This window comes from Rattus norvegicus, chromosome 1 (assembly GCF_021556685.1).
Source record: "Rattus norvegicus strain SHRSP/BbbUtx chromosome 1, alternate assembly SHRSP_T2T, whole genome shotgun sequence".
Lineage (NCBI taxonomy): Eukaryota > Metazoa > Chordata > Mammalia > Rodentia > Muridae > Rattus > Rattus norvegicus.
In genome coordinates, this window is record NC_141534.1 from 231,625,800 (window position 1) to 231,637,876 (window position 12,077).

A 12,077-nucleotide genomic window follows, 5' to 3' on the forward strand; every position below is an offset into this window, starting at 1 on the left:
GAGAGACTCATGACCCATTAATCAGTTTTCAGATGAGGCAGTGTGTAGTTCCAGACCTTCTTGAAAGAAGGTTCTGTTGAAAAAGGAACTTACTGCAATACAAAAAAGTTATACAATTAATCATTCTCCCATCTTTTGCTATGAGATTTATGGCCTTTTTTTTTTTTTTTTTTTGTTCTTTTTTTCGGAGCTGGGGACCGAACCCAGGGCCTTGTGCTTCCTAGGTAAGCGCTCTACCACTGAGCTAAATCCCCAGCCCAGAGATTTATGGCCTTTTGTTAGGTTAATTATGCACTGGTATAAAATAATTCTACCTTTGGGGGCCTACAAAACACTGTCTTTGAATTGATATTTATTCCAAGAGACCTGTCGAAATGGAGTTTATCTAAAGTCTAGCTCATAGTGGGCCCAGAGTGGTCCCAGACTAATCCTATGGTTATTTCCCCAGAATTTACACTTAATATAGATATACTTAGAAATTGGCAGAATCCCTACATTGGTTTCTTGAACTGAAGAATGAGGACTATATGGATGGAAAGACCAAATAGAAGCCATTAGGGCTGTCTCTACTGGGAAAGGAGTGAATCGTAAGCAATATCTCATCCCTAAAGGGCTTACAGCAATTACCACCACCATCTTGAAAGATGCATAGGTGCTGGTTTCTATCATATTTCCTTTTAACCCTTTCTCCTTTTTGGCCTGTTTGGAAGATGAACAGATCATGGATAATAAAAGTTGATTATCATAAACTTAGTCAAGAAGTGGCCCCAATTGCAGCTACTGTACTAGATGTGGCTTCTTAGTTGGACAGTTTAACATATTTCCTAGTATCTGGTATGTAGATATTTACTTTGAAGACATAGTTTTCGTACTTGTCCAAAAAAGACCATTGGAGATCATCTGGCAAACCAATAGTACATTTTTACTATTTTATGCCATGGTTATATTGCTTCAACAATCCTGCATCATAACTTAGTTCTCTGGGATCTTGACCATCTACCTCTTCCACAAGGTATCACACTGGTCCGTTGTATTGATTATATTATGCTGTTTGGACCAAAGGAGTTGAAGGGAGCAACCACTCTGAACTTGTTAGTAGAACATACATACATCATAGAATGGGAAAAAACAACAACCATGAAAGTGGCTTTTTCTGAAAAAAATATTTCTTGCCTTCAGAAATATTGCCTGATCTTGTAACTGAGTTAATAAAGTGCTTGGAAGCCATTTAAAACTATAGACTCAATTGGTTTCACTATTGTGTATTCAGCCTGTTTAACTTGCTTTTAAGAGATCAACATAACCAACCTTACTAAGACTTGGACTTCTCATATAATCAACTTTTATAATATAAGCATAACTTTGATCTTAAATCATTTACTCTTTTATGTCTCTGACCCAAAATAATGTATTATCTGTATATGCATGTGTGTGAGTGTGTGTGTGTGTGTGTGTATGTGTGTGTGTGTGCGCACACTCATGAGTGCATGTTCATATGCACGTGCATGAAGGCATGTATCCTTTTATCAACAGACTAATATTTGCTCAAAGCAGCCAATAGGTGAAAATCAACCTTATTGAAAAGAAATCTGCCATAAATGGTGAAAGCAACAAGTATAGGTTAATAACATCTGTTTATGGTTTTGAGTATTATTGTGGGTCAGTAGGTACACTGGCTAATTTTATGTCTACTCACCTCAAGCCTGAGTTATTTTGGAAGAGAGAACATCAATTAAGAAAATGCCTTCATCAGATTGGCCTGTGGGCAAATTTGTAATGCATTTTATTAATTCCTACTCATGTGAGAGGACCCAGCCCATTGTGAATAGTGTCACCTTTGGGCTTGTGGTCCTGAGTACTATAAAAAGGCAAGCCAGTAAGCAGCATCTCTCCATGGAATAGGCATCAACTCCTGCCTCTAGGTGCCTACTTTGAGTTTTTGCCCTAACTTCTCTTGACGATAGACTACAAAGATTAAGTAAAATTAAATAAACCCTTTCCTACCCAAGTTGCCTTGGTCATGGTGGTTTTATCATAGCAATAGAAACCCTAACTAGGACAGTAGACTTCATAAAGTAAATCCTTCCTTTGTTAATTCTGGTAAAAAAAAACATTTGAATAGGAAAAGAAAGTCCTCATTCCTTTCCTGTACTATGTTTTCTGTGCTGTTCAACAAGTATAGAGCAAAACACTTTGTTAGATAGAGAGAAAAGTCATAGATGGGACAGACAGAAAGGAAAGTGTAGAATTCCAATTTTTACTCACTCTTGGTCAAAAATACACCAAGAGAAAGAATATTTTCATTCTTTATGTGATATCTATCTATCTATCTATCTATCTATCTATCTATCTATCTATATCTCAAGGGCCATCTTGCTTTTCTAGGATCCCAATAAAGTAGGACACTCAGAAACATTTCTTCTAAAGTGATAGTCCTAAGTACCTGATTCCTTTCTCCACCAAGAAAGAAGAAAAGAAGAAGAGGAAGAGGAAGGAGGAGGAGAGAGGAGGAGAAGGAAGGAGGAAGGAGGAGAAAAAAGAGGAGGAGGGAAAAGGAGGAAGAAGGAGGAGGGAGGAGGGAGGAGGGGGAGGAGGAGGGAGGAGGAGGAAGAGGATGAGGAGGAGGAGGAGGAGGAGGAGGAGGAGGAGGAGGAGGAGGAGGAGGAGGAGGAGGAGGAGGGAGAAGGAGGCCTAATGGCTAATTTGGATTTTGGAAGCAGTATGTAATCACTAGTTTGTGGCACTATTTCCCATATGCCAAGTACCTTAGAAAGCTGCTAGTTTTGAGTGGCGTCAGAAACAGAAGGAAGAAAGCTGTTCAACAGGTCCCGGCTGCTGTGCATTTGGTTCCTATCATTCAGTAGACACCACGGTGCTTGAGGTATTAGTGGCAAATAGAGTTGCTGTTTGGAGACTTTGGCAGGCCACAGGGCAGGTAATAGTAGAGACCATTGGAATTTTGGAGTCAACCATCATCTTCAGACATCTGTTTTCCCTGTAAGATACATGATCTGCTATCATGTCTTAGTAGAAACTGAACATTTGACAATGGGTATCAGATAAACATCCCACCTGAAGTTCCCATTATGAGCTGGCTATTATCTGACGTATCAAACCATGAATTGGCAGGTGCATTGGCAATGTATATAGGAAGGTGTTATCAAGTAGAAATACTACATGATTGGGCCCAAAGAGGTCCTAATAACATGAGTAAGTTATGTGAAGAAGTTACCTAAGTCCTTTGGATTAGTCAATATCCTATTCTTTTGCAATGAGACACCACAACCACAGTAAATCTTTTTTTATGAAATTATTTTACTTATTTATATTCCAAATGTTGCCCTTTGCTTCTGAGAGGGTGCTCCCCACCCACCACAACAACTCTTATAAAAGAAAACGTTTAACTGGGGCTCACTTACAGTGCAGAGGCTTAGTCCACAGTCATCATGGTGTGAACCATGGCATCAGGCAGGCACACATTGTGCTGGCCAGGAGCTAAGGGTTCTATATATGGATCTATAGACAGTAGGCAGAGAGAAGACACTGGGCCTATCTTGAGTATTTGAAACCCAAAGCCCACTTCGATTGGCATACTTTCTCCAACAAGGTTTCACTTATTTCATTCAGGTCACACTTAATCCCTGCCAAGTAGGGCCATTCCCTAATGACCAAGTATTTAAATATTTGAGCCTATGAGGGCCATTTCTATATAAACCACCACACCTATGCACCTATGCATACTCTACACTGCTTTCTGTTCCTAAGAATATAGATTTGGTCTCATGGGGTATGCTGTATGATTGCTTGATTCAGGAAGAGAAGACTGAGACCCAATTTATAAATGGTTCTGCACACTGTGCAGACACTACACAGAAGTGGACAGCTCCAGCAATCTATGTCCTTTTGGAACAAAGTTGAAGCTTCAGCAGTGGTGAAGGCAAATTTTCACTATGCTCAGTGAATTGTAGAGAAATTGTAATCCAGCAACATGACTGTTCTGGCAAGGGAATCACATCCAAGGACCTAGGTCTGTGTGATCAGGCTGGAATGCAGACATGTCACAGACCTTTAATCCCTGTGGCTGGAATACAAACACGCTCTTAGCATATACTTTTAACCCCAAACATTATAGGTAAGATTAGTTTGTAGAAGGAAGCAACCATGTTTGAAAGTGATGTCTAATTAAGGGACAGACAAAGTGAAAGATTTAACAGAATGGGTCAGAGATAGGATACACCCAACACTCACGAGAACAGACAGAATAGAGAGGTTACTTAACAGCAATACAAAGAGAGTTGAGTTCAGGCAATGCAATGTTGAGTTTGTTTGTGAGTTCTTGTAGTGTGTGAGTGAAGGTTAGTTTGGCAGTTGTAGTCAGAGAATAAGAAGGAGCCAGAAGATTAAAACAAATTGCCAGAACTAGTTTGAAACCAGGTAGAGCAATTCAGTGAGAAGCTGAGAGAAGCCAGTTTGAATCAATCAGCTTGGAAAGCAGTTTGGGACAAAACAGCTGAGTTGAACCAGCCAGCCAAAGTTCAGAAGAAACTAAGGTTGAAAACATTCTAGGTCTAGGTTAACATACAGAGGCTGGAAACTGAAGATTTCAAGGTCTGGACTTGCAGAAGATTAGATTGTACAGAGACTAGAAGCTTCCAGGCTTAGGTCTAGGGATAGATAGTACAGAGATAGAACTGCTCTGGGCTTAGTCCAAGCCATATATTTGTAAAGCTTAGGTATGGTTCTTTTCTCATTACTTCATCTGATGAAATAAAATTCACATTTATAGGAAGAATGTCAGATAGTACGCAAGATTGCATTTTGCTTGGACAGAAAATAGTCAGATGAGAACTTATATACTGTTATGGTCAGCTGATTGTCAGCTTAAGAGGCTCTAGAATTGCCTAGGAGACAAGCTTCTGGGTATACCAACTCAGGTATCTAGGTTGGGCTATCCCAGTCATGCCCATCAGTGATTATCTTGATTCACTAAATTGCAGTAGGAATAGATACCTAACGGTGGGTGGTACTGTTCCCTGGGTTTGAATCCTGAACTTCATTAAAAGAAGAAGGTAATCTGAGCCTAACAATGTATCCCTACCTTCTTCCTGACTGAAGTTACAATGTGACCAGCTACTTCAAGCTCCTGTCAACTTGACTTTCCCACCATGACAGACTGTATCCTCAAACTGTGAGCCAAAATAAACCCTCCCTTCTTTAATTTCACTTTTATTGTTTTTTTTAATCACGGTAACAGGAAAATAACTAATGTAGATACTTATTCATGGGCTGTAGTCAATGGTTAGGTTGGATGGTCAGGGACTTCTCTGAAGCATGACTGGAATATTGGTGAGAAAGATATTTGAGGAAGAATTATGTGAATAAGTAATCTCCAAGTGGGTAAGGGATATAAAGATATTTGTTTATTTGTAAATGGTCATCAAAATGTGACCTCAGCAAAGGAAAACTTAATAACTAAGTAGATGCTATGACCCATTCTATATACAGCAGTCAACTTTTTTTTTAATGTACATAACTGCATTGTCCTTGACACACCAGAAGAGGGCATCAGATCCAATTACAGATAATTGTGAGCTACCATGTGGTTGCTGGGAATTGAACTCATGACCTTTGGAAGAGCAGTCAGTGCTCTTAACCACTGAGCCATCTCTCCAGCCCAGCAGTCAACTTCTATTCTTGGCCATTTTTTTTTTCACTGATCAGTGGACCCATGAATAAAGTACCATAAATGCCGAGATCACTGGCTCAATAATATGGACTTTCATTCTCCACACTAACCAGGATATGGCTACTGCTGAGTACTAAATATGATGGCAGCAGAGACAAAGATTAAGTCTCTTCTACGGCACCTTTATCAGGTATGGCCAGTCTGCAACCTGATGGCAGGTGGACTAAACTGGACTCCTTCACTGTAGAAAAGGCCATGCTTTATCCTTATTGGGATAGATTTTTGTTCTGTGTGTGGATGTGCCTTTCTTACATAAGGTGCTTCTGCCAAAACTACCCTCCATGTTCTTACAGAATGTCTGCCACCATATTCCATACAACACTATGTCTAGACAGAAAACTCACCTCCCAATCAAAGATCTGTAGTAATAGGTTCATGCTCATGGGATTCACTGGTCTACTCTCCACCATCGTGAAGTAGCTAGTTTGGCAGAGTTGTAAAATGGCCTTTTAAATAGATAGCTACAGTTCAAACTTGGCGATAGTAATCTGAGGGCTGTGCAGGACTCCCCAGAAGGCTTCACAGATATTGAATCACCATACAATATATGGTAGTGTTTCTTCTGTAGCCAGGAGTCACTGGTCCAGGAATCAAAGGGTAGAAATGGGAGTGATACCACTCACCATCAGTTTTAGTGACACTCTAAGAGATTTTCCTTCCTGTTTCCATAACTTTATGCTCTGCCGGCCTAGAAGTCTTCATTCTAGAGTGGGGTGTGCTTCTGCCAGGAGGCACAACAAACGCTCCTCCGAACTGAACACTAAGACTCTGACTTATACAGCCTTCAGCTTAAGAGGTCCATCCCCCCAGCCCCCATCATGGGAAAATGAAAAAAGAAGGCCAACAAAATGGTACGGAGGTAAATGTGTCTGCTAATAAACTTAACAACTTGAGTTTGATACTCAGAACCAACATGATGAAAGGAGACCTTGAAGGAGACTTCAAGTTGTTTTATGGCCATAAGTTGTCCTATAGACTCAACATATGTACCATAGCAGCTGTGAACACACACACACACACACACACACACACACACACACACACACACACACACAGAATAAACAAATTCAAAGGAGAAGATTGGAATAATAGAAAAAGACTCATCAGATCATATTGTTAAGTGAAGTTATAGAATGAAAATTAAATATGTCCAGATAATCATAACTAATTTTAAATACCAAAAAAAAACCTACCCTAAAAACAATGCACAAAAATAGACCGAGTGAAATTGAGTGGTTGTAAAGTGGTGATGAGCTCTTTTATAAATTGCTGTTGTTTTGCTCTGAGATTCAGGACTTACTCTTTTATTAATCATTAATTATTCATACCTTCTTTAAACACATGCCTCTCCATCATTGAACATTAGTGGCAAATTTTGCACTGGGACAATAACTAGGTTATAAAAGTCCAATCTGAGGCAGCTGCTGCTATGGAGAGTCAAGGAGGGATCATCCACCCACTCGGTCTCCATGAGCTCCCGTAGGGCAGTGAAGTAAGCTACAGCAATGGCACAGGGGACACTGCGTTCATCCTGTTATCCTCGTGGTTAAGATCACTGTGAGGACAGAGTTGTCAAATACTCATATCAAGGGTTAAACAAAACATTAGTTCAAAAGGGGGCAGCAGAGAAAGCTAGAAAGAAAACTCAACTTGCTGGGTCTTATAATCTACAAGATTTCGTCCATTTTAACTCGTTCGGGCCAGAATACACTAAATATAAGGGCAGGTTTTAGAATAGAATTCTGCTCCTCTTCTCTCCTCTTCCCAAAATAACGTCTCTTATAAATCCCTCGGATACAAAACAGACCATAACAACTGCTCTGTAAAAATAGGGGTCAGACCATGTGTTCTGCTCCACCTCATCCATGCACATCTGAGGCTTCTCGCGGAATAATCTGGAAAGTGCTATTCAAACAAACTAAGCTGGCTGAGGGGCTGTCTGGAACGGAGCACTGTCACCAAGGCCCCATTGTGGTTTGAAAGGACAGCCAGGGAAAGTGGCCCATTAGGAGCAGCTGTGTCTACATTCCCGGCAACTTGCATGAAGCATCTGCGCCTGTCTCTAGCCATCTCCCGAGGAGCCCTGACCTTCTTTGAGCTGGAATTGTACAGAGGGATTGTGGTCCAACCTTGGGTCCAGTGAGTCCTGACGACCCGTTGTTTACCATTCATCAGTAGGTGGCCTTTTCAGCTCCCTTTGATTTCTGTGGCTCAGGAGCAGTGGGTTTAGACCTGAGATGAATAAGCAGCGTCTCACTTGGCGTTGGCCTGGTTCCTAGTAGCCAGGGCCAGGCAAGGTTTAAGAAGGATTAGGCTTAGATTAGAAAAGGGGTGGGGGTTAAAGCTAAACCTTACAACCCCATATTGTGGTCTCATAAATGCCTCGGCTTCATAAGAGGACGGAAGGTCGACAGCCTTAGCCCTGCTGCTCCAGAAGTAAAAGCTAGGAGCCAGCTGTTCTGAAGGCCAGGGCATGTTGCTTCTGCATGGGGTTCTCTTGTCGGAGTTCTGGATCCTTGGGAATTTGATGGAGGCTCTAGATATTTTTTCTTCCTATTGAATTGTCACACGTGAGAACACACACACACACACACACACACACACACACACACACACACTATTCTTATTCTCGTATGTTCTGAACCACTCAGTCTGGGGATAGTCAGAGGATCTGCAGGGCGCAGCACAGGGAGGGGCACATTTGTCCCTCATGGAGCTGGGATAGGTGTTCTGCCAGAGGCCCCAGCAAGTAGCCAGACTCTTCAGTGACCCCTGTCATGTTGAATGGACCTTGTCACCAGGCCAGGTTTCCTTGGCAGTCTGGTTACTCGCTGGGGGCCCTGGCAGGTGTTCTTGTTTATTACACAAAGTCTTGCTCCATTCCCTGGCGACAGCTTGCAAACCAAAACTATTTCATCTCCCAGGGCAAACAGGTGAGAGGAGAGAGGGAACAAAACAAAAAAAAAAAAAAAAAAACAAAACAAGGCAGACAGCTTATAAAAGCATCGCTTTCTAGGTTCCCTGAAAAACTGTCCCCTGCGCTGGCTATTACTGGAATAACTGCATGTTTGCCCAAAAGTGAAAGAATTTATGTGAGCACCCTCTCCATCTCCCCTCCCCAATCCCTCGACCCCCTCTCTCTCCAGGGGTTGCCCTGAAAAACTTAGAAGAAGCTTACACTTTCCACACCCAAGTAATTAGTCTCATCCTGAGGGGCTTATTTTGGGAAGGACCTACAGTGTCTAGTATAAACAGGGTGGGGGAGGTGCTCTAAGGAAGGCCGTTACAGCTGTGACCTTTACAGCTGCTGTCCACCTCTAACCTTTACCACACAAAATCCTGGCTCAGAACCCTTGCAATCAGACTGTTGGACCCTGAAGAGCCCCATCTGTCAATCACTTTTTGGGCAGCAGCAAACAAGATGTGTTACCCCTCCTAATTCCAGTCTTCTCTCAGGTTAAAAATGCTACTTGTTTCCTGGCCTGGTACTGAGAACACAGGGCAAGCTGTACCGTATTTCAAACTCCATGTGAACTTTCACTAACTGTTGACTGCTAATATTATAAGTAATTCCTTATCCTTTGGACCACTGCCCATGCTGCTATGGTCTGAGCATGTGTGTCTCCTCAGAATACACTACTCTATTAGGTGCTGGGAGGTGATGAGCACACAATAGTGGAGCCCTCGTGAATGGGGTCAGTGCCCTTACAGAAGAGTCCTAGCAGGGGCTGAAGAGATGGCCCAGTAGTTCAGAAGGATTGTTCCTCTTCCAAAGGACCTAGGCTCAGTTCTGAGGACCCATGAAGGTCCAGCTCAAGGGGGATCTTACACATTTTCATTGCCTGATTGCCTGCTTGGACAACTATCCACCCAAGATCACACACATACACGCACACACACACACCCTGAATAAATAATAAATCTTTAAAATAATAATAATAAAAAAGCCCTCAGAATCCTCAGAGAGTTGTCTTGTCTGTATCCACAGCATGAACAGCATAACAAGAGAGCCCATATATAAATCCACACACAGGTCCTCACCAGACACAGAGTGTGACGACCACTTGACCTTGAACTTCCCAACCTCCAGAGTCTTACAAAATAAGTAGCTATTTTATAAATATGCTGTTAGAGCAGAACAAATAGGTTAAGTGCTTGAAACACACATACAGGCTCACTACCATTTACACAAGGACACACCACTTGCTAACTCTGAGCATGACAATTAAATATCTGTTATCATTTAAGCATCTGGATGAACACTCTAATTCTTAGTGCTATTCTTAGCAGGAAGGCTGGAGAACATGGGGTGTACTACACAGTCTACTGTGGAGTAAATACATTTACAAATATATAAACTCCTCTCCCTTTTATTATCACTGTTCTGTCCATTGGAAAAGGCAGTAGAGGTTTCTGTAAAGATTGATTACAGATGCAAGATGTCCCGTGTCATTTTCCCAGTGGGCACCACAACTGTCATTACCACACTCCAAATGTTAACAGAGGCTCAGAGTGGTTAGGTAAATGGCCCAGGTCCATTGGGCTCCTGAATATGAGAGCTAATTATAAATCTAGAGCTTCTTGCTTTATGTTGGGATCATCTCTCTGAGTTCTTCTGAGTAGGTGTCTCTTCTTTCCATTCCCTAAAATGATATGTTTCAGTCAAGAGTCCATCTTTGCTTGTTTAGATAGGCCTCACAGCCACCCCACCCCAAGCACAAGTCTCAGATGGTTTAACATTGTACAGAGCCAACACAGATTTATTTAAAGCTGGCTTCACATTGCTTCTTAACTGCTGAATCATTTATACAGTAAACACCCATGCCAAAGAAAAGCTTGTCGGTACACTCATCCTCCAGTGGATCTCAGTGAAGAGAGTGAGGTAACAAGACTCGCTTCAAGGTCCACAGTGTTGTGCATGAAGAAGAACTTCAAACCAAGCATAGATTCAGCGTGGGACTTTGATAAGCACTTGTGTTGTGGTCTCTAGTTAACCCTTCATCTCTGTTGGCCCCAAGCAGTTTGGGGTCAGAGAAATTTCTTTATCTAAGGTTTGTATTTTTCTCTAATCCCCAAAGTGAGAGTTTAGAAAATAAAAGAGTTGAAGAAGCCAATAGAAATATGGTCACAATTCTTAGTGCTTGATCTGAGCTCAAGTTCAAAACTCATCTGTGTTGGAACAGCTCTGGTACGACTACTCTGTGAGGAATTAGAAAGAAAGTCCCGATTCTGGAGCAGCATAAAGATACTCTACCATAAGTCATTCTAATGAAGTCAAGGTAGGGAGACATAAATGCTCTCTAATGAACAGCGAAGCCTGTGGCATTAATAAATACTCTATATTACATGGCCAGTAGGACTCCTACTGGGGTGGCTTCAATAAAAATTGTTCCTTATAGGTTTATGTATTTGGATGCTTACTCCTAGTTGGTGCAGCTGCTTAGAGAGGGTGTGGAGACTTTAGGAAGGTGCAACCTTACTGGAAGATGATTGTTACTTGTTACCGTAAGGGGTGGGTAGGCTTTGAAGGTTTATAGCCCCACTCCCTGTTTGCGCTCTGCTTTCTATGTATGATGAAAGGAGATCAGCCCCTTTGTTCTGCCTCCATGCCATGCTGTTCTCACTGTGACAGACTTTAGCCCTGGAGAACCATAAATTAAAATAAACTTTTCTTCTTTTAAATTGTTTTTGGTAAGAATGTTTTATTATAGCAACAGAAAAGTGTGTGTGTGTGTGTGTGTGTGTGTGTGTGTGTGTGTGTGTGTGTGTGTTGAAACAGAATTTCACTATGTAGACCAAGTAGCATCAAGTCTGTGACAATCCCATCCCTACCCCTGAGATAATAGATGGATGGGTGCCACTGATCCAATAGGTGTGGAATCTTGAGATTTTATAATTGTAAAGGAAAAAGGGAAAGACTTCATTAGTAATGTGATTTCTCATTCACCATTTCTCCTTGTTTTCCTTCTATTTATATAAATTAAGATATGTAACTAAGAAAATTGTTTTAAAAATCAAGATTTTATGACTACCTTTGTATAGTTGCAGTAAAGAACACCTGAATCTTAGGCAACTGTGGTCCAAGGAATTCCCTGTGGGTTTTTTTCTACCTAAAGTGGCCATCAGGTATTTTAAATCTGTTTTAGAGGCTTTTCATATACTAGCTGCCTATGAACTCATAATAGAAAAATTTATTTAATTTTCCCTGATTTTATATTACTACCTTGATCTGTTATTGTGTAATGATATCAGTGTCCAGTGGTGTGTGTGTGTGTGTGTGTGTGTGCGCGCGCACACGCGCACACATGTGCACACACATACACACACATTT

At 41.4% G+C, this 12,077-nt stretch overlaps 1 long non-coding RNA gene across 1 annotated transcript in view; it reads right to left on the reverse strand.

The window, feature by feature from the left end:
* LOC103691306 (uncharacterized) overlaps positions 1-12,077 on the reverse strand; it is a 58,292-nt gene that overhangs the window by 18,891 nt on the left and 27,324 nt on the right. Inside the window, exon 2 of the long non-coding RNA XR_015653065.1 lies at positions 2,766-2,995. This is a non-coding gene — a long non-coding RNA (uncharacterized LOC103691306). The remainder of the gene's footprint in view (positions 1-2,765; positions 2,996-12,077) is intronic.